General features: G+C 42.8%; 1 long non-coding RNA gene across 1 annotated transcript in view; it reads left to right on the forward strand.

The window, feature by feature from the left end:
- LOC310679776 overlaps positions 1–20,542 on the forward strand; it is a 97,335-nt gene that overhangs the window by 67,296 nt on the left and 9,497 nt on the right. The window contains exon 3 of the long non-coding RNA XR_014512524.1: positions 16,945–17,044. This is a non-coding gene — a long non-coding RNA (uncharacterized lncRNA). The remainder of the gene's footprint in view (positions 1–16,944; positions 17,045–20,542) is intronic.

Here is a 20,542-nt window from a genome sequence, read left to right on the forward strand (position 1 = left end):
AAATAGGAGCAAATAAGAGGCAGCGTATATCTGTGAGCGCCAGATGCTGCAGAGCAACCAGCAAGCATCTGCCTGGCCTCTGGTGAAAGCAGAACATTGGAAATAGATGGTCCTTTGATCTGATCCAGCAAGGCAAATCTTAAACATTCCTATGAAGATTCCTTACAGAGCAAAGGCTGCAGCTGCAGCTCTTGAGGAACATATTTGTGCAGGACCATAATGAACTTTCTCATCTGATCTAACATCTGCAGAACAATTCCAGGATGCCGCAGATAGGGAGATCCGATTACAAGTGTCTGTGGGTTTCTTGACTATATGCCTGGTAACACAAGCATTGCCATGCAGAGTATAAGTAATTGGGACATAAATATAATTTCTCTGTTCCATAACCAAAACCACCTTGTCCCACCTCCCTGATGAGTGTTTTCCACAAAGTCCTTTGTTTCCTAATTGTATTGGTAATTTCAGATGCTCTGTGCCCCATCGTCAACTCATTTGGAACATGCATATTCCCATCAAAGTAAAGAAAAGGCTATCTGTGTGGGGGTTTTTGAGAATCACGGCTTTCATGGAAGATTGCCTGATCCCATTATTGAAAATCAAGAGGAAAATGTACACAGAGATCCGTGTCAAAAGCAGGAGTGAAGGCAGCAGTTGATTTATATACATTTAAACCCACAAACTGTATTTGTAACCCTTTTTATTTATAGACACAGCTCACCATTAAAGCAACTAGCTATTATTTCCATATGTCCATGAAGAGAAATTTTACAAATGAAAATAATCTGAGCATAGCTCAACTGTTTTTCCATGACTAACCATGATGATGCTACAGAAGATGGCTTTAAATGCTTTCTTTGTTCGGTTGCCCCCCTACCCTTGAACAGTTACATTTCTAGATGGACTCAAGTTGTAAGCTAATATTGAGCTTCTCGTCGAGGCCAGACTCCCCCCCCCCCCCGGTCAGGGTTTTTTTATGGGCCTAATGGGATTAAACTTGGGTATCCCATATCGCCCATGAAAAAGATCAACCTACATTTTACTCAAAGCCTGACATTTGTTTTAATATGAGTCATTTTTTTAAAAAAAGGATTGCTTAAAATATAACACACTATCCAATCTTTCACCCCACATTCCTCCTGCCTCAAAATGACAAATCAAGGATCCTAATGTTAATTCTGAAGTGTTAATTCAGAGCTATTTCCCCCTTATCAAGGCTGTGAGAGCTTGCTACGATTCTGCCGGACTGAAAAGCTACAGAATGCAACACTGCCTGGAGAATTCAGTTTCCTAATAATTCCAGCCTTTATGGGTGTATGCCACATTTTGGAACTATGCAGGCCTCCTAAGGCGGTTCACATCATTAAAAAAATAAAATGAAATCCAACATAAATCATGCAGTACAGTATGCAATAAAACAAACCAAGTCACTTTAAATTCTGCATCATACACATCACGAGATAAGGTTAGCAAGGGCAGGCTGCAAGCCCCACCATCAACTTAAACCAAAGACCTGAGAGAACAGATACATTTTAAACTCATGCCGGAAACCCATTGGGACGGGTGCAGGCTAGATCTGTGAAGGAAGGGCATCCCACAGTGTGGGCGCCTCTGTTGAGAAGGGCATTAGGAACAGCATCGTGTGTTACCTTGAGCTCATTGGAGGAGAGTGTGATTGGCATGGCATTGGCCCTTGCCATGCTCACACATCACCTCTTTCAAAGGAGAGAGAGGGGGCTACAGAATGCATTATGGAAAATATTAACAACAGCTGAATTGTGTAAAATAGGAGAAATCATGGAAATTTGTTTAATGATATATGATGGAGCAGGTTTTTCTTGCTCAAGCACTAAGGTTTATGCATTCTGACTTATGTATTTTAAAGCATGAAGTACACAGAGCTATTACGGTTATGTTCACCGTTGTGTACAGAGTAGCCTCGGGATAAAGAAGCCCAAATAAATCACACCAATTTTTTTAAGACTGAGACAACTTTGTACTAATTTGTCTGAGTGTAACCTCATAGGATTGGGCTTAATTTCAAGTAAACTTGTGGACTTAAACTTACTTCTGAGTAAATGTTAAGAGAAACAGGCTACAGAGCTTATATCTGGAGGACTTTGACCCTGATGGATGGTCGCATATTCACAGCTTCAGCCAACAGATCCAACATCAGGGGTGATGGCAATTTAAAAAAAAATAAACTGCAAACTGATACAGAAATGAGAAGCTTGGAGAAATCAAAATCAACGGAATCATTCATCCCTAATGTGATCCCTAATTTGTCCATTCCTGAGCTTGGGATAGTTGTGTAGGGTATAACTGTGAAATACCAAGATGGAAAAGTATATTAGGACCAAGACATTATCAATATACATTGATAATATACAATATACATTAGGCTTTAGAAATTTTTGTAAACAAGAGAAGAAGAAATGAAAAAAGGCAGGTCTGTACACCAAAAGTTGTTGACAATTGCCTGACCGGTAAAATTGCCATAGTAATTCTTATATTCCATAGATCTAGACTTCTAGCAGACATAATCAGTGTCTATGCAGACTTATGAGAAGTTTAAAACAAAATATTTCAGGTGTCTCATATATACCAGAGGTAATAACTAGTACTAGCCGGAGTTTTGTAGAACAGGGCCCCAAAGAAAACAGAGGAATTGCCCCAGAGAGTGGCATTAACATCCTAAATATACACACAGTTGAAAAGCTATTTTCATTACAATATTTATACTGGAAAGTGCAACTAATGGGACCAATATGCTTGGGATTAAGCATTTTATGCAACTGAAGATACTTTTCAGTACCCATGAGAATCTACTGGAACATTTAAAATAGCCACCATTAGAAATACTGTACACACACACTGTGGGAAGGCGGATTTTACCTTCATTTTGAAGGGTGAAAACATACACCACTTACCAAGAGGTAGATTATGAGAGAGTGCACATAACCAAGCCTATCTATTATGAGGAGAATTTCACTCCTGCCGCTCCAGAATTTGCATCAATTGGGTGGGTGTGGTGTAATTCTCCTCTGTTTTACAGTTATTGCAGATTGGTTTACCAAATTATTACACTGTGAGAAAATACCATTTGGTAAATAGTCATCTCTAAACTACATAAACATGCAGGCACCCCAAACTGTGAGAAGTATTTCTTTAATAATAGAATTTCTTCAAAAATGTACACAGTCCAGAAGAAAATTCACATACTCAAAGGCGGTTACTGAAAACATCAACACTGAGCTTGATGCAGATTGATATAGATCTGTGGAATAAGCCAAATAATCAACAAACCAATCTGCGCATAGATCTGTACTGTACTTATGAGGCAGTGCAAAGGCTGCCTCTTTCTTACTTAAACATTTTACAATTGCTTAGAACAGTGAATACCTCCACTGTGGCTGTGTGCTGTTGTTGCTCTAAAATGATCCCAGGAAGCAAGTTCTCTTTGGAAATGGAATGATGGATTATCTAAGTTTGTAGGCGTATAAAAAGCTTGAGGTGTTAATGACAAGCACATAACAAGGCTAGATATGTTACTTGTTAATGAGCTCTGCTGCTTGAACAAATGATGTAGCAATTTACCTAATACAGTAGTCCTCAACCTTTCGTGACCCAAACATGCATTTGGGGACCTATTTCTTATTTGATTTTTTTTTTATCTCTTATTTGTATGGTAGTAGTGCTACCTGCCTTAGATCAGACTGTGATCCAGTAGGGGTCATTGACTCAGCAGCTGAAGGCAAATAATAATGTGCAAAGGAATTAAAGGAATTGTAGGAAGGTGTGTATGAGAAGGATGATTTGCGTGGTGAGTCCCCGCCTCCCACCAGTAGAAATAAAGACACAAGACACCATTATTTAGGTTAATGGGCTAAAATTGGCCACAACTTTATTGGTTAGAGGTGATGAGCGGTATTGGCTTAGACATTGGTGCTAATCAACTATCCGGCTTCAGTCTGTCTGCCTGAAGGCCGGGAAGGGTTAACACCAACAGGGGGAGTCCTGCTGATGCACATCAACTAGGAACTCCCCCGGGGTCACCGCTTGGGGGTGTGCCTTAGGCCCTGACCTCCAAAGGCTTCGGACGGGGCCATGCCCCCCGAAATCCTTTACCGGACTACCCTTCAGTAACTGGGGGAGGTGATGGCATTCCTCCCCCCCTTCATCTACATAACAATACCCCATCCAATGCCTAACTGCCAAACCGAGGAAGTTGTGACGATTTGCTATGAGGTAGGTGAAAAAACCAAATGGCTGGTGCCAATTTGCCAAGTGGAAAATTCCTACCAGGCCCCTTAACAGCAACCAACCGAAGTCCATAGCAAGGTCAAAGTAGAAACCTTAAAGGGTGGTTGGGTGGGAAATTCCCCGGCTGATCAGCGGCAAAGAGGAAGCTCCTCTGCCGCGCTTGTCTTAAATGCTGCAAGCCACACACCCCTGAGCCAGCCAATTGGCAGAGGATTCCCCTGATCGCACAGGGCTGGGAGCCGGCCTCCGCGCGCATGTTGGGGGCGTGAAGCCCGCAACACCACCTCCTCCCGAGGTCAGAAGTGGCTATCTGGAAACATGGAAATGGATCAAATGGAATTGCTGAGGGTATGTATGCAGGAGAAGGATGATAAGCAAGAGGTTGGATGGATGCTTCAGTTGAGATTCCTGCAATGCAGGGGTTGGGCTAATAAAACTCGGGGTCCCTTTCAACTCATAGAATCATAGAATCATAGAGTTGGAAGAGACCACAAGGGCCATCGAGTCCAACCCCCTGCCAAGCAGGAAACACCATCAGAGCACTCCTGACATATGGTTGTCAAGCCTCTGCTTAAAGACCTCCAAAGAAGGAGACTCCACCACACTCCTTGGCAGCAAATTCCACTGTCGAACAGCTCTTACTGTCAGGAAGTTCTTCCTAATGTTTAGGTGGAATCTTCTTTCTTGTAGTTTGGATCCATTGCTCTGTGTCCGCTTCTCTGGAGCAGCAGAAAACAACCTTTCTATGTGACATCCTTCCCCTATGTGACATCCTCTACAGTTCTATGATTTTATGATGCCTCTCTGAACTTGGGTTTGTTTGTTTGTTACTTGAATCTTAAAGAAACAATGCAGGTGTTCCTAGGTAAGAAAACGAAACGAAAGCTGTTTACCAGGGGCCCCTGAAGTGACATGTCACAGCCAAGACCTTTATTTGTGCAGGCAAGCATCCGTTCCCCGGTTTCTCTGGATGAGTGAGGACCATGCATATTCCTGAGAGCCAGTCACTTAGCTTGGCTCTCATCCACGTCACCTGGGAGATGCCACTTCAAACTGAAGAAGATATAAAAATGGTCCGTGAACAAACAGAATGGGGGGGGGGAGAGTTCCTAACTAGACTTCTGTGACAGCCATTCTCCTGTGTGCCAGAATGATGATTATTTACACAATGAGGCAACGCTTTCTGCCTGCTGAATGGCAGCCTGCTTTTCTATTCACCACGACAAGGCAGCTCTGAAAAGGGGCCAGGCATTACGCAGCTAATGTAAAGCCTTTAGGATCCTATTGAACTCCCAAGACAAGAGGTTTTGTCTTGAATTGCATTTTCAGAAATTGGATAATGAGATTAAGAAAACGGGGAGAGTATTATTTAAAAGCAAGTGCTTCTGCTAGATACACTGTTGGTTGCCCACTGTAATTATAACTAAGAAGCATCTCTCCACTCACAGTTTTTCTCAAACTTGGGCCCCCAGCTCTCATTGGACTACAACTCCCATCATGCCTTGCTCACAGGACCAGTGGTCAGGGATGATGGGAGTTGTAGTCCAACAACAGCTGGGGGCAGGGTCCAAGTCTGAGAAACACTGATGGGGTGTCTTCAAACATGATGTAATGCCCACATAGGAATCACCGCCATGTGAAAAGGGGATTCAGTCTTCCTGTAGATCAGGGGCTGAGCATTTTTTCCAGCTTGAAGGCCACATTCGCTCCTGGGTAACTTTGCAAGGGCCATTTTCCAGTGGCAGGTGGGGCAAGAGGCAGAAGTCAGTGGAATTTAAATATTAACTTTGTATAATATGCTAGTTTTCTACACACAATCACACAACCCTCTCTGTCCTCTATCCAGATAACCAAAAGGCTGTGTAAATCAGTCTTGAATGTCACAGGTAAGATAACATCATATACATTACAATGAGTAAGTTGAGATTCCTGCATTGCAGGGGGTTGGACTCAGTGTTTTCCAAGTTTTGGTCTCCAGTTGTTTTCAGACTACAATTCTCATAATCCGTGACCACTGGTCTTGCTAGGGATGATGGGAGTTGTAGTCCAAAAACAGCCGGAGATCCAAGGTTAGGAAACACTGGACTAGATGACCCCTATGGTCCCTTCTAACTCAACAAGTCTGTGGTTCTATGATTCTAATATTGACAGTTCATGAATGTCTATATTCGTATCGAATTTTGTGAATGCCTGAAAACTCAGAGGTATGTCAGTGAATAGTGACAGCCATTTTAAATGTGTTGTGTGGGGAGGTAGGGGTTATTGGTTTGTTGGTCTTACTTTTACTATGTATATTGTAGTTTTATTTTGCTGACTGCCCTGAGATCTGCGGATGAAGAGCAATATACAAATTTAATAAATCATCATCATTTAAATGGGATTATCAGAAATTACTGGTGTATGTCACGAATGTGGGGAAACACATCTAGTGTTGGACACAGTGAAATTCATCTGGCATAATCAAAATTCACATGTGAATGTCACATTCACGAAATTTTTTGGCACTAACTAACACAAACGGGGGGGGGGGGGGAATCACACCTGCAAGTGGAGCTCAGAGCAATGCTCATTTTCAAAAGTATATATTTAAGATCCTTGGTATTCAGAAGCATATTGCTTCTAAGTAGGGTCTGACAGCAAGATGTCCCAGAAACTTTGAAGCAATGGAAAGATCAGATAAGTGTTAATCCGTGCAGTTTCCTACTGGCTCTGATATCTTCTGTGAGCACATCCCAATAATACCTTCAGCCAAGTGACTAACATCCATCATGTGCAGCTAACTCTCACATACCCCCTTCCAAGAACAAGAAAATGAGAAACAGGCTTTTGACTGGAATGTGTGTTTGGGTGCTATTATTGCTGGCCCAAGGCATTCTGCTGCCTGCAGCAAAGCCCCTCCCCACCCCCAAATAACAAGGGCCAATGCTTGTAAAAGTATTGCTGCACTATTCAAACACATCCTACTTTTATCTGTTCGCTTTCCCCAGCCAAGTGTTTCCTGAAGCATATTGTATCATCTACCTGCTGACCCTCAGCACTATTAAAGTAAAATGTGGTTTGTAAACTGGGGAGACCGGGGGGGGGGGGAATTGGCCTCGCTTGTGATATTTGGATTTTATTGTGGCTTGTGGATATTCAGATTTGGGTAGAGGGACTAAAACATAGGAAGACAGAGAGCTGTCTTAGACTGAGCAAGAGGCTCATCTACATTGATTGGAAGCCACTATCCAGGTTTGAGACTGTGCAGTCCCAGTGCTACCTGAAGATGTATAGAACCTGGGACATTCTGAATGCAAAGCAGATGATGTACCACTGAGCAGCAGCAGCCTCCCCCCACAACAGACCCTTCCCTTCAAAAGTTGCAATGAAGATGTCTTCGGTTTGCTTGGTCTCAAGCACATGCATGCTGTTGCAGTTTGACAACACAAATATGGTGCAACGTGAATGCTCAAGGCTAGCTGTGCAAGTGGTTCACAATGCCAACAACCATTGCAGGTTTTAGGTACAAAATAGAATGAAAATGACTGGCCAAAGCAATAATTCAGTTTTTATTTTTAAACCCAACTTCAAAACAGGAAATGAATGCATTGCCTATTTCCATTTCTTCAGTCTGATATTTGGGTCTGTATTGCCTTTGAAGGAAACCATATCTTAAGAAAGGTTCATTTCTCTTCATTAATTAAATTATAGGAATCTGTGAGACTGTGCCCTTTCGTTCCTTGCACCTGATCATATGTAAACAAGGTTTTGACAGAAGAGCAGATAAAGTTTATCTTTCTCTTACAGAATCAAACTGTCTATACAACTTAACAACCACCCAAAATGAAATAAATAAATCAGTATGATAATTGAAAGGAACTTTTGGAATAACCACTGGGTTCCTACCTAGGTAGTGAATCATGTGATGGCTATTAAGGGGAAACCAAATTATTTCCAAAGTAGCTTTTGTACTTGCCATGTACATGGAAGTAATAGTGCCACTGTATTCTGCTCTGGTCAGACCTCACCTGGAGTACTGTGTCCAGTTCTGGGCACCACAGTTCAAGAAGGACTGACAAACTGGAACGTGTCCAGAGGAGGGCAACCAAAATGGTCAAAGGCCTGGAAACGATGCCTTATGAGGAACGGCTAAGGAGCTGGGCATGTTTAGCCTGGAGAAGAGGAGGTTAAGGGGTGATATGATAGCCATGTTCAAATATATGAAGGGATGTCACATGGAGGAGCGAGAAAGGTGGTTTTCTGCTGCTCCAGAGAAGCGGACACGGAGCAATGGATCCAAACTACAAGAAAGAAGATTCCACCTAAACATTAGGAAGAACTTCCTGACAGTAAGAGCTGTTCGACAGTGGAATTTGCTGCCAAGGAGTGTGGTGGAGTCTCCTTCTTTGGAGGTCTTTAAGCAGAGGCTTGACAACCATATGTCAGGAGTGCTCTGATGGTGTTTCCTGCTTGGCAGGGGGTTGGACTTGATGGCCCTTGTGGTCTCTTCCAACTCTATGATTCTATGATTCTATGTTTTGTTTTGTTTTTCTAAAATAAGCAATGGTTAATTGCTTATTTTCTGCAATGATTCTAAAATCATTGCAATGGTTAATTCATTTGCCAACAGACCATAAGGCAAAAGCAATGTTGCACCTAGGTCAGGAGAAGCAGGCAATGTACGTCGTGCTAGCAGATGGATGCATGCTGCTGCATTCATACATGCAGAGGCAAAACTTGAAGGGACTCTATTCTTTAAGCCCACTCCACCCTCACTCAGATTTAGGATAAAATTAACCAGTTGCTTCAGGGCTGAGTAGGAATTTTAGCCTGCTCACCAACTGGCCTAAAAGCAAACTTGGAAATACATACTCGGGTGGAGAACAAAGGGATTTTGAAGCCAAAATGAGTTCGGATAAGACTAGTAAAATTCTTTGAGGGAAAGTTCATACACACACACACACACACTAAAATGAGTTATTGTTCCATTTCAAGTCAAGAAACAGAGAGAGTAAATGCCACTGAGTAAAGCAATGCTTACTTCTCAGTAAACATGCATGAGACTTGACTAAAGAGTTATTTGCCAATAAAATATCACTCTCTCGTGATCACGGTAAACTTACTACACTATACAGATGTCTACACCCTCAGGATAATTGTTATTTAATGTTCATTTTCCTCTGGCTGGACAGTGATTTTTTAAAAATATAGGTATGTGACCTGTCCAAAGTTGCTGAGCAATATTTGAAGCATGACAGCACAATTCTAACCATGTCTACTCAGACATAAGTGCCACTCAATGGTGCTTACTCCCAGGTAAGTTGGCATAGGACTGCAGCCTCGATTTAGATTCTGTTCCATATTTACTCCCATCTTTCCTAAAGAGCAAGACAAAAAAATATCTTCCAAGTTTATGCAAATGTACTTCCTCAGAATTAAAAAAATCCAATTAAACAGAACTCAAAATCTTTCCATCCACTATGCTTCCTTTTTTCTCACTAGCTGTCATATTAAGATGTTCCCCTCTCCAGTTTGTGCTACAAACACAAGCATGGTCTCTTGGCTGCCTATACTTGTAACCATCTGTTGCAATGGCAACATGCCCAGTTGAAAGGAGCTTGCTTCATTTCTCAAAGACAGAGGTGCTAAGAAAGGTTTGGAGGGACAGGTGACAGCTTTGACATCTCTCTACAGACAGGTTTTTCACCTTGAGGCATATTTTTCTCCCTGTCCTAGTTTGACAAGATTACATCTGTTGGCAATCAGGGTCCATAATTCCCCTCAACAAAGTGTTTCAGTACAGCAGAAGATCACCGGCATTTTCCTTTGCCAAGAGAAAGATTATTTCATAACCAGAACTCGGCCAAATAGCATATCCGAATACATATAGCTTCCAGACATACTGTTCTGATAATCTCATAGAACCATAAAGGATTCAGTCTGATGCTAAAAAAACACAGTCAGTCCAATCACATCACTGGCTGCACATAGCCAATCAGGCTCAATGTAATTGCTAAAAGTGCCTAATGAGAAGCTCCGCAGCCATATTATGACAGCAAGAGCAGTGGCAGGGGAAGAAAATAATTGCAAGGAGAGGAGGGCTGATGTCCGAGTCTCCAGCTGGAATGGGTAGGACTTGAAATACAGACTTTTGCCCCTCCCCAAGCCCATGCCAAGTCAAGCCCAGGCATCTCCAGAGATCAGACACATCTTAGCATGAGTTCATTTGTGTTCCCAGCCATAAGAGCTGGTTGCCAGTGCTGATTCTTCCCCTGACCCACACTTAACTAGCAGCAGTGAGAGTTTGTGGCTCAAGTCTCCATTAGGCTTAACCATGCTACCAAGGGCTATTTGTTTTAATGGAAAGAGACAACTATATATACCGTATTTTTCGCCCTATAGGACGCACTTTTCCCCCTCCAAAAATGAAGGGGAAATGTGTGTGCGACCTATGGGGCGAATGCAGGCATTCGCTGAAGCCTGGTGAGCGAGAGGGGTTGTGCGCACTGACCCCTCTCACTCTCCAGGCTTCAGGAAGCTCTCCGCAAGCCTTGGGAACTCCTGCGGGCTCTGCAAGCCTTGGGAACTCCTGCGGGCTCTGCAAGCCTTGGGAACTCCCGCGGGCTCCCAAGGCTTGCGGACAGCAGCCTGTAGCCCGAAACCTGGGGAACGCAGCGGGCTTTGGGCTGCTCTCCGCAACCCTTGGCAGCCTGGCGAGAGTTCGCGCCGGGCTTCCTAGGCTTGCAGAGAGCTGCCTGTTCTGGGAGCTGGGGTCGGGGGAAGCTCGGGCTTCCCCCGCCCCAGCCCCGCGCCTGGGGGGGGGGAATAATTTTTTTCTTTATTCCCCCCCCAAAAAAAAACTCGGTGCACCCTATGGGGCGAAAAATACGGTACATTGTTCCCAGACATGTGAATTTGATAGGCTTGCCTTTAGATGTCAGGTGAACCAAATTTCTCCCCCATCCCTACTGATGAGGCAATGGAGAGTGATGAGACAGGATTCCCATTCATGGGGAGGAGAGATTCCACATTGTCGCAATACAAAGGCAGAACCACTAACAGGAGGAGAAAATCACCTTGCCTGCATAGCACAATCACCTAAGGACAGGTGCAGTGCCTTCTACTACACCAGGGGTAGTGAACCTGGCTGTGGACCTCCAGGTGTTGCTGGACTCCAACTCCCATCAGCCCCAGTCAGCGTTGCCAATGGTCCTGGATGATAAGACCCAAGAGTCCAGCAGCATCGCCTGGTCTACCAAATCTGGAAACTTCAAGACTTCAGGAAGTGCTAGTTGGTATTATTCCATTAGGAGGACACAGAAGAAGAACCTTCCTTTTCCACGATACCCAGTCAGTATAGAAAGCCTACCACGGGTAAATATCACATTTTAAAATTAAAACAAAAACAAAACAAGGAGTATGCTAAGACAACAGCAGGAAAGCCATTTGCGCTTTCTGATACACCCTCAGGTCATTTTCCAAAACATAAATGAAAATGCTGGGGATGTTTCTTTTGTCCAAAGCAGCACTAAGTAGCTTTCGGGGCTAATTAGTTGCCTAGGTAAAAAAAAACAACCCCAAAACCACCCTACAGTAATTTTCCCATGTGCTTGGAAATGCTTAGATAGGCTTTTTTCACCTTCCAGTGTAGTCTTAGAGAACAGCAGTAAATCAGCAGGGTTATGGAAAGAGCTAACTTTCAACAGAAACCCATTAGACATACCCATGTGATGTATCTCACTGCTTTTACTGTAATACTTTCCAGACAGTGCTTTTTAGTTCCTGGTTCATTAGGTATTATATATCCAGTCCTTGGGCAAGAAACATGCTGTGGGAAATGCCTTGCTCGCCCTGGCCCTGTTTCAGCTCCATGCGTGCCCAGCGACAAAGGCTGGATACAGGTTGTTCCAGCCAGATACTCAGCAACAGCACTAATCAGTTGTTTGGCAGGGGACAGGAGGGAGACTAAGTCAGTCTCCATCTCCCCATCCTAAATTCCATCAGTCTGATTGAGGCTATGTATGCACAGCTCTGGCTGGGGAAGGGCTCTAGTTCAGTGGTAGAGCAACTGATTTGCGCACAGAAGGTCCCAGACTCAATCCCGGGCATCTCCTGGTAGGGCTGGGTATGTCTCATGCCTGACCATGGAGCAACCAGCAACCATGGAGATTTGCTGCCACCCAGGTAGATGGTGGAACAGTGCCCTGGCTCCACATAATGCAGATTCCTATGTTCTGTTTGGGCTGGGGAATTGCACACAAAACGTGTACATGTGCGCACCTGATTCCTGTTTCTTCATTACATTTCTCTTTAATTATCCTTTTCAGTTACAATCAGAAGCTTGTGTTTTCTGACCATGTAGTTTTATTAGAGTTTAAAAAGAAAAATACAAGTATTATTGTCAAATATCTTTGGGTCCAAACTAAAACATTATTTCAGACATCCAAGCTAATCCATCATCATGGAAGAATAATATATTTGGGGAAACTGGTAGGGACGTCGAACCTGGGACTTTTTGTATAGCAAAGCATGTGCTCTATCCTTGAGCCACAGCCCTTTCCCTTGCACCAGTGGGTGGTGATTGCAGGTCAAATCACTAGCTTTTTAAAAAGTTTTAAATCTGTATTGGCTCTCCACTGGCTTTTGAAGATGCACCTGTTTACAAATAGGTGTGCACCCGGACATGGACAAACCTCAGAACCACTACATTTGCAGTAGCTCTGGAACTCAGTCTTTCATTCAGAAATTAGTTTTGGGAATAGACTTGCCAATGGACTTGAGATTTTAGAAGTCTGCAGAGGAAATGAATGGAAAAGGCAGCAAAAAGGCAAGAAGCGAGTTTACATGGTGCTGTAGCACTAAGATGAATTTAAAACAAATGTTAACTAACATCCAGCTGTGCCATCCTGTTTGAGTCTCCATTAAAAAAACAACACCTCTCTATTTTCAACAGAGATCCATGGTCCAGTGACCACTTTCCACACTTTCCATTGAAGAAGGTATGGATGGGGGTGGAGGCAGCTCAGAGCTCAGATTAGAACATTCAACTGAGTACAAAAACTGAATGCAGTTGCCGAACCACAGAATTGGGAGGACGGGAGTGGGGAGGTTGCAGTCCTGTGCACAACCTGACAAAGCAAGGGTTTCAGCAGGCTAAAGAGGGAACTGAAAAGCATAAGGCTGCATATCTTTTGGAAGTCCCCCCCCACCACCACCACCAAAGTACAATACAGTTTATTTGCTCTTCCTTAAGAAAGCCTTGCAACGGGGTATTCTGGGTGTGGGGATTCTGTGCATCCTAAGCTGGCCCCACTGCCATCAGTTGATGAAATTGGGCACGATGTGCAGAATGTGTCCTGCAATAGGGTTCCTCGTGTCAACATAAGCAGGAGGAGTATTACATCCTCTACCAGTGCTTTTTTCTAAAATAAATAAATAAATGTTTAGGGCTACTCTTATTTTCCTACTCGTATTGAAATACTGCCACTCAATGAGGCCAAACTTAGATTCACAAAATCTTTAGGGGTATGCGTATCCCTGCGTCCCTCCAGAAAAAAGCACTGTCATTAGAAAATGCTATAGGGTTCCTTAGCGTTTCTCTTTTCACTCTCTGAATTAGAAAGCATTTAGGATGAGAGCTACTAACATGCCCACTCATGTCACCCTCTTTCCCCGTGAAACAATGGGGTGGCTCTAACAAACTTGAATTGCCTGACAGCAGTACCGTTTCTAGGGATGTGGTGCATAGCCCTTTTGTTGTTGTTGTTGTTTGTTTTGCATGCATTGGGTTGAGTTCAGCTAGCAGTTTCCTTAACAGAATCTCTAAAAGGCTGCTGTGCTGAGGTCACTTCCTGCTTATTGAAGGCAATAATGGTGCAGCCCTGAGAATGTCTCCAGCCAAAACCCAATTCTACCCAAACCTAAACTTCTTCATCAAAAGAATGCAAGCTGAATATAAACATTAACTCATATAATAGCTATTTGCTGAACATTTGACAGGTCAACAGATTTAGCTGAAATAGCAATAATTCTCCACACATCTTCAAAGCTGCATCATATGTTTCTTTTGCATGATAGAATCTGCAATAGTCATATTTTGAACTTCCTTGATGCTGCCATTTGTTCTGATCTGATAGGAAGATGAGTGCATGCATTTCCCTTGGGGGTGGAGGGTGGGAAAGAAAGCCTGATGAAGAAGGTGGATTAGATTGTGTTCTGTACTACCAATCATCTGTTCAGGGGGAAGGAAAGAGAGAGAAGAGGGCTCCTCCTGAACAGATGATCAGTAATATGTAGTCTGTGCTCCTCGAGCAGGTTTTTTTAACCCAGGGAAATGTCCCCACTAAGCTGATTTGCAAATGCTTTGTTTTGCTATTGGAAAGGGGAAATTGCATCCTGTATATACACACGTGTATAGATATATTTCTTATTGCACTAAATAAGGCCAAGTTTATCCTGGCCATGACTGTATAGAAGGAGAAAACAGACTTTGGAAATCCATTTAACAGTCTTGTGCAAACTCATCCAGGAAATTTGAGGTACGGCAGTCTCGTCTCAACTTAAAAAGGAGGTCTCTGTATATTCTCTCCCACACACAATGAAAAAAAAGAAAACGTGTCTTTCCAAGCCAAATCAGGACAACTGTTAACCAAAGAGAGAAAAAAGAAAATCCTCACAAAAGGAAATTAATGTGCATGGGAAACTGCACACAGGACACTGTGTGATGCCTTAAGTTTGTTGTGTGCTGATTTTCACGTCTCCATCCTGTTTCCTACAGTATTATTTCTGCTAGGTTGCTCCTGTGTCTTCGCCTACTCACTCTTTCCCAGAATCTGATTCCAGTTCCCACTGTCTAGAAAATGGGATTGCCAAGATATTTGTTAAATCATCCGAACCTAAACATGAAGTCAGGATGAGAATATTTGCTTCAGGGATAATAATGAGGAAAGCAGTTGTACTCCTGTGTGGTTGATTTACAGAACAGATGAAGGCATTACGATTTATAAAAACCAAACTAGGTACCTCTCTTCTAGAAATAAGAGATTGCTCCATTAGCAAAACAGTGGAGATCTTGCAGTCCAGAAGTGAGGAGAAAGTATGTTTTAAGTAACCCATTACTTGTTGGTTTGTCGTTGGTGCTTTAACTGTTTGTGAACCCAAATGTGTGTCCTGTTGGCACATACTGAAGTAAAGCGGCAGATCACCATGTAGAGATTGTGGGATTGTCAATATTAAGGCCATTCTCTGTTGTTTTTAGACACATCTGTTTGCTTTTTAAACAGTTTATTTTATTATTTTACTGTTGTGTGTTTTATTATTTATGCTCCGTATCCTACCCTGGGATAAAAGGCAGAAGACATATATTGTTTAATGAATTAAGCTAGAGAGGCATGCGTGCTCTCGCATGTCTGTGTAGCACACTCTGCCGAAATTAACGTGAAAGATGTTGCAACCGATAAACTTCTGTGCATGCATTGGAGCTTGTGACCTAGAAGAGATAAGAGGATAATCATTATTTATATACTGTATTGTCCATTTGGAGTTGCTCGTTAGAGAAAATTTCTCCGGGAAGCAAGATTAGATCAGCCAGACCCAGTGGAATCTCTGTGGATAATGTTGTTCTGTTTGCAATCTTTGCACTTCCTCAGGCAGGTCGGTTAGCAGTAGCCCCCATGCATGTGCTTGTTCTGAAATTAGCATGGATCACCAGCATCCCATCTCTGTAGGATTGCCGTGCACACATGCAGTATTAGTTGGAGAGCTTTATTTCAACAGTGCACTCCATTTTCAGAGAGCAAGTAAACGTACTTCGAGTGCCACCAGAATAATCTTTTGGGTCAATAATAGGCTCCCCGGCAGTAGGAAACGATGAACATGCATACTGATTTGCTGATCCTACTTGATCAGTGCATATTCATGTCAAGCACTTTCACATCTGGTGCACAACTGCCAGCTTCCTTCAGAATTCATATTTTTTTTTTAATTAATGGGGTAACAACATAAAGAGTTAATGTGACTAATTTGCACTCCTCTTCTACACATTTTATTTATTGCTTAACAATAAAACAACAACAACAACTAATAATAATAATAATAATAAGCCACCCATCTGACACGGTTGTTCCAGCCATTCTGGACAATAAAATATTAAAAGCACAATAAAACATTAACTATTCCAAATCTCCCTGTACAGCGCTGCCTTCAGTTGCCTTATAAAAGTCAAATTGTTGTTTATCTCCTTGACATCTGATGGGAAGGCATTCCATAGGGTGACGCCACTATCGAGAAGGCCCTCTGCTTCCCTGTAGCTTCGTTTCTCACAAGGGGGAACTGCCAGAAGGCCCTTGGAGCTGAACCTCAGTGTCCAGGCTGGACGATGGGGGTGGAGAAGTTCCTTCAGATCCACAGGGCTGAGGGCGTTTAGGGCTTTAAAGGTCAGCACCAACACTTTGAATTGTGCTCGGAAATGTATTGCGGTCATGGAATTCACCCAGTGTGATACAGTGGTATTTCATATTGAAATGCACCATCTTCCTACCTATGCTCTTCCCTGCAGAATATTACATATTACATTCGGATAACAAAATTTCTTACAAAAGCTTTTATTTGCAAAATCCTACACTGTTTGCAAATTAGGAAATGGCAGGTGTAATAATTTGGTCCTTTGGTTGCTGATATAACAAGTTGCATTTATTTTCTCAGATTGCAGCAAGATGATGAACGTGCAGTGCAAGAGAATCTTCAAGACAGCATGAAGTTGAAACCAGGAAAAATGGCAAATATTAAATAAGGAAAATGTGAGGTACGTCTCTACCTGCCACTAAAGGTGAGGTTGGTGTAGACTGATGTCAGCTGAATGAAAAACAAATGGGCTTGCAAAACACTTTCCATTCTCTTTCACTTCTCTACCTATTCCTACGTTTGCCTATGACCATTCACTTTGTCAAAACCTTGCAAATACCTGGATTTTTCATCGGCGTTTTGAAAACTGAATGCAGCAACCAACGACAAACCAGTCTGATATGTAGAACAGAATAGACACCGTTCTTGAAAAAGAGATGTGTAACTGAGTGAATGGAAACTTTGAAACCAGTTGTAGTAGTACAGATGTTAATGTTGTTGGGGTTTTTTGTGTGCGAGAATATAAACATAAGAAATGCACTGCTGGATCAAGTCAATGGCCCTTCAAGTCCAGCATCTCTCTCAACCAGATGCCCATGGGAAGCACAGAAGCAGGACATGAGCTCAACATCACTCTCCTCACCTGTGATTCGCAGCAATTGGTAGAGTCTTACACATTGTAATAGAAACAAACAAACAAACAAAAATAGTTCAGATTAATGGTTTCCAAACTGATCAAAATAATATTTAGGAGCAACCCAGTTTCAGCCTTGCTGGGCAGCAGTGGACTTTTCCAAAATGGCTGCTTCAGTGATGGAAACTGCAAAAATGCTACACACACACACACACACACACAATATTCCCAAAAGAGCCCCAGGGCAAACAACAAACTAGCAAAACAATACATTTTATAATAATATAAAGACATTAGGAGCATCTAAAAACATGTAAAATTTATAAATGAAGTTATTCCAATGTAATACCAGCCTTTCAGATGTAATAAGATGTAGAATAATAACATATGTTCTTTTGGTGCTTTATGCTTTGAGGGTGTATTCGCATGAGTGCACTGCATACCAAAATTTCATCAGTGACATTGACATGTACATGACCACAGATGTCTTCATTGCAGTTCATTCTTCTGACGCGGACATTTTCCAGAACAGTCTGTTTTACATCCACAGTAATCACTTCATCGCAAAAATCCTAAACCTGTGAAAGAGTAATCCAATGTGGTTTCCATCCCGTTGCTCCAATTATAACCCCTGTGCTGACAGAGGTTGCAAGTAACCACTTCTTCACCCCCATACACATAGCTGTCAAAGTTTCCCTTTTTTAAAGGGAAATTCCCTTATTCCAAATAGGAGTCCTCGCAAGAAAAGGGAAAAGTTGATAACTATGTCCATACATGAATAGCCTAGGAGACGGCAATGCATGATATGTTATTGTAACATTTCTTTTATTGATTGAATGTATTTGATGGAACTCAGCATCTTAAAAAGCAGAGACATCACCTTGCCAACAAAGGTCCGTATAGTTAAAGCTATGGTTTTCCCAGTAGTGATACATGGAAGTGAGAGCTGGACCATAAAGAAGGCTGATCGCCGAAGAATTGATGCTTTTGAATTACGGTGCTGGAGGAGACTCTTGAGAGTCCCATGGACTGCAAGAAGATCAAACCTATCCATTCTGAAGGAAATCAGCCCTGAGTGCTCACTGGAAGGACAAATCCTGAAGCTGAGGCTCCAATACTTTGGCCACCTCATGAGAAGAGAAGACTCCCTGGAAAAGACCCTGATGCTGGGAAAGATGGAGGGCACAAGGAGAAGGGGACGACAGAGGACGAGATGGTTGGATAGTGTTCTCGAAGCTACCAACATGAGTTTGGACTAAGTTGCGGGAGGCAGTGGAAGACAGGAGTGCCTGGCGTGCTCTGGTCCATGGGGTCACGAAGAGTCGGACACGACTAAACAACAACAACAACATTTGATGGAACTACCATGTGAAAAGCAGCACTTGCATCTCTTCATTCAGTGATATATATTCACCACAGTTGTACATCAGTGCAAAGTACCTTTCAATCCTACCTAAAAACATGTATTGAACTCCATGAGTTTCAACACTGAAAATATGAGTGTGTCTGAAATCCTGAAGACTGACTACATGTCCCATGCTGTGAGGTCCTGCTTCCTGCAAATGATGACGTGGCGTCTCAAGCTATGGATTCATGAAAGAGAATCAATGCCTTGGTTATCTTCTCACCAAGTTTCATAGCAATATCACAAACATCTCTGTGTGTAAAGTGCTTTGCCAAACCAAACAGAAATCTGCAAAAAGAATAAAATGGCGAGGGCTTCAGTGTAAGATTCAAGAGTCCTGATCTGTTTTCTCAAGCAGTTATCAGTGAAAGCAGCATCTTACATGAGGAACATTATTCTTAATTGCATTTCTTCATGGTTGTATGGGGTGACAGTACTAATGTCAAAATGATGGATGGTGGAAATTGCTGGCTAATCAAGATTATTTTGTAGATACGCCTTGAGATAATCTCTACAAGAACTTTGAACGATTCAGTCTTGTTTTCAAAATCCATAGCAGTTGATGGACAGAGGTGTCTCATACTCGCATCACATTCCATGCAACATCGGTTGACTAGTATGCATGACTAGAAAACCAGTTCAGCATACCCGTGACACTTAAGAGCAGTCCCAGCGTTGAGTACACTTATCTACCCAGGACCATCAATAGCTACTGCATTAACATCAGGGCAAGAGTTATCCGTGTTTGAAAAACAAAGACACTTTACCATCAGCCTAAACCCGAGTTCTCCAAATACTAAAATAGGTGATTATCTCTGCTGTCTTCATGTGACAAATTACTGGTAATTGCATATTCTTTCCATGACTTGGCAATGACTGCTGGCGCTCAACAGGGTAAATGGGAGATGGGGCTGCTCTGTGAGATGTAAGTATAGTAGGCAGCCAAGGTAGTTCACTGATGACCTTTCAGTGTATGGCCAGTGACACCCCTTTATATATAACCCCTTTAAGAGGGGGACCCTGGAATCACCGCTGCTGGGGGGTGAGTCACCACTTCATGCCCCCCCATATGGGGAAGAAAAGACTGAAGGATTCCACCCAAGGCCATAACCGACAAAGTTGTGACGAATTGCTGCAGGGAAGACAAAAGCTGCCAATGCAGGGAAATTTCTTCCTGGTCCTTCAACAGCAACCAGTCAAAGACCGTAGCAGCGCCCGCTAAAGAGGAAGGAAAAGGTAACCTGCAAACAAGAAACATTAAACAAAGGGAAGGTAGGGAGCCGACTGCCTGGCTATTGTCAGCTCCACCCCCTATTTATAAATGGGGCTGGCCCCACCTCCCAGCAAGAAACTTGGGCGTGAACCTCCAAAAATTAACACTGAGAGGCAAGCCAGCCCCTGTTTGCCAGTAAGCTCCCTGGGAACTGTAGCACCATGCGCAATCCCGCAAAGGGCACCCACAACGTAAAGTGTGAGTGCTCATTATATCAATCGGTTTGTGGTTTCTTATTTTGGTACAAGTTTTCATTGTTAGATAAACCACCACTTGCTCTATTGATGCAGCTTCAGGTGCAACGCTGCTGTGCTTTCTCTGCATCGCACAGTGGAATCATAGGCACTGCAAAATGATGAATGCTGAA

This window comes from Podarcis tiliguerta (genome assembly GCF_965153285.1).
Source record: "Podarcis tiliguerta genome assembly, chromosome: 6".
NCBI lineage: Eukaryota > Metazoa > Chordata > Lepidosauria > Squamata > Lacertidae > Podarcis > Podarcis tiliguerta.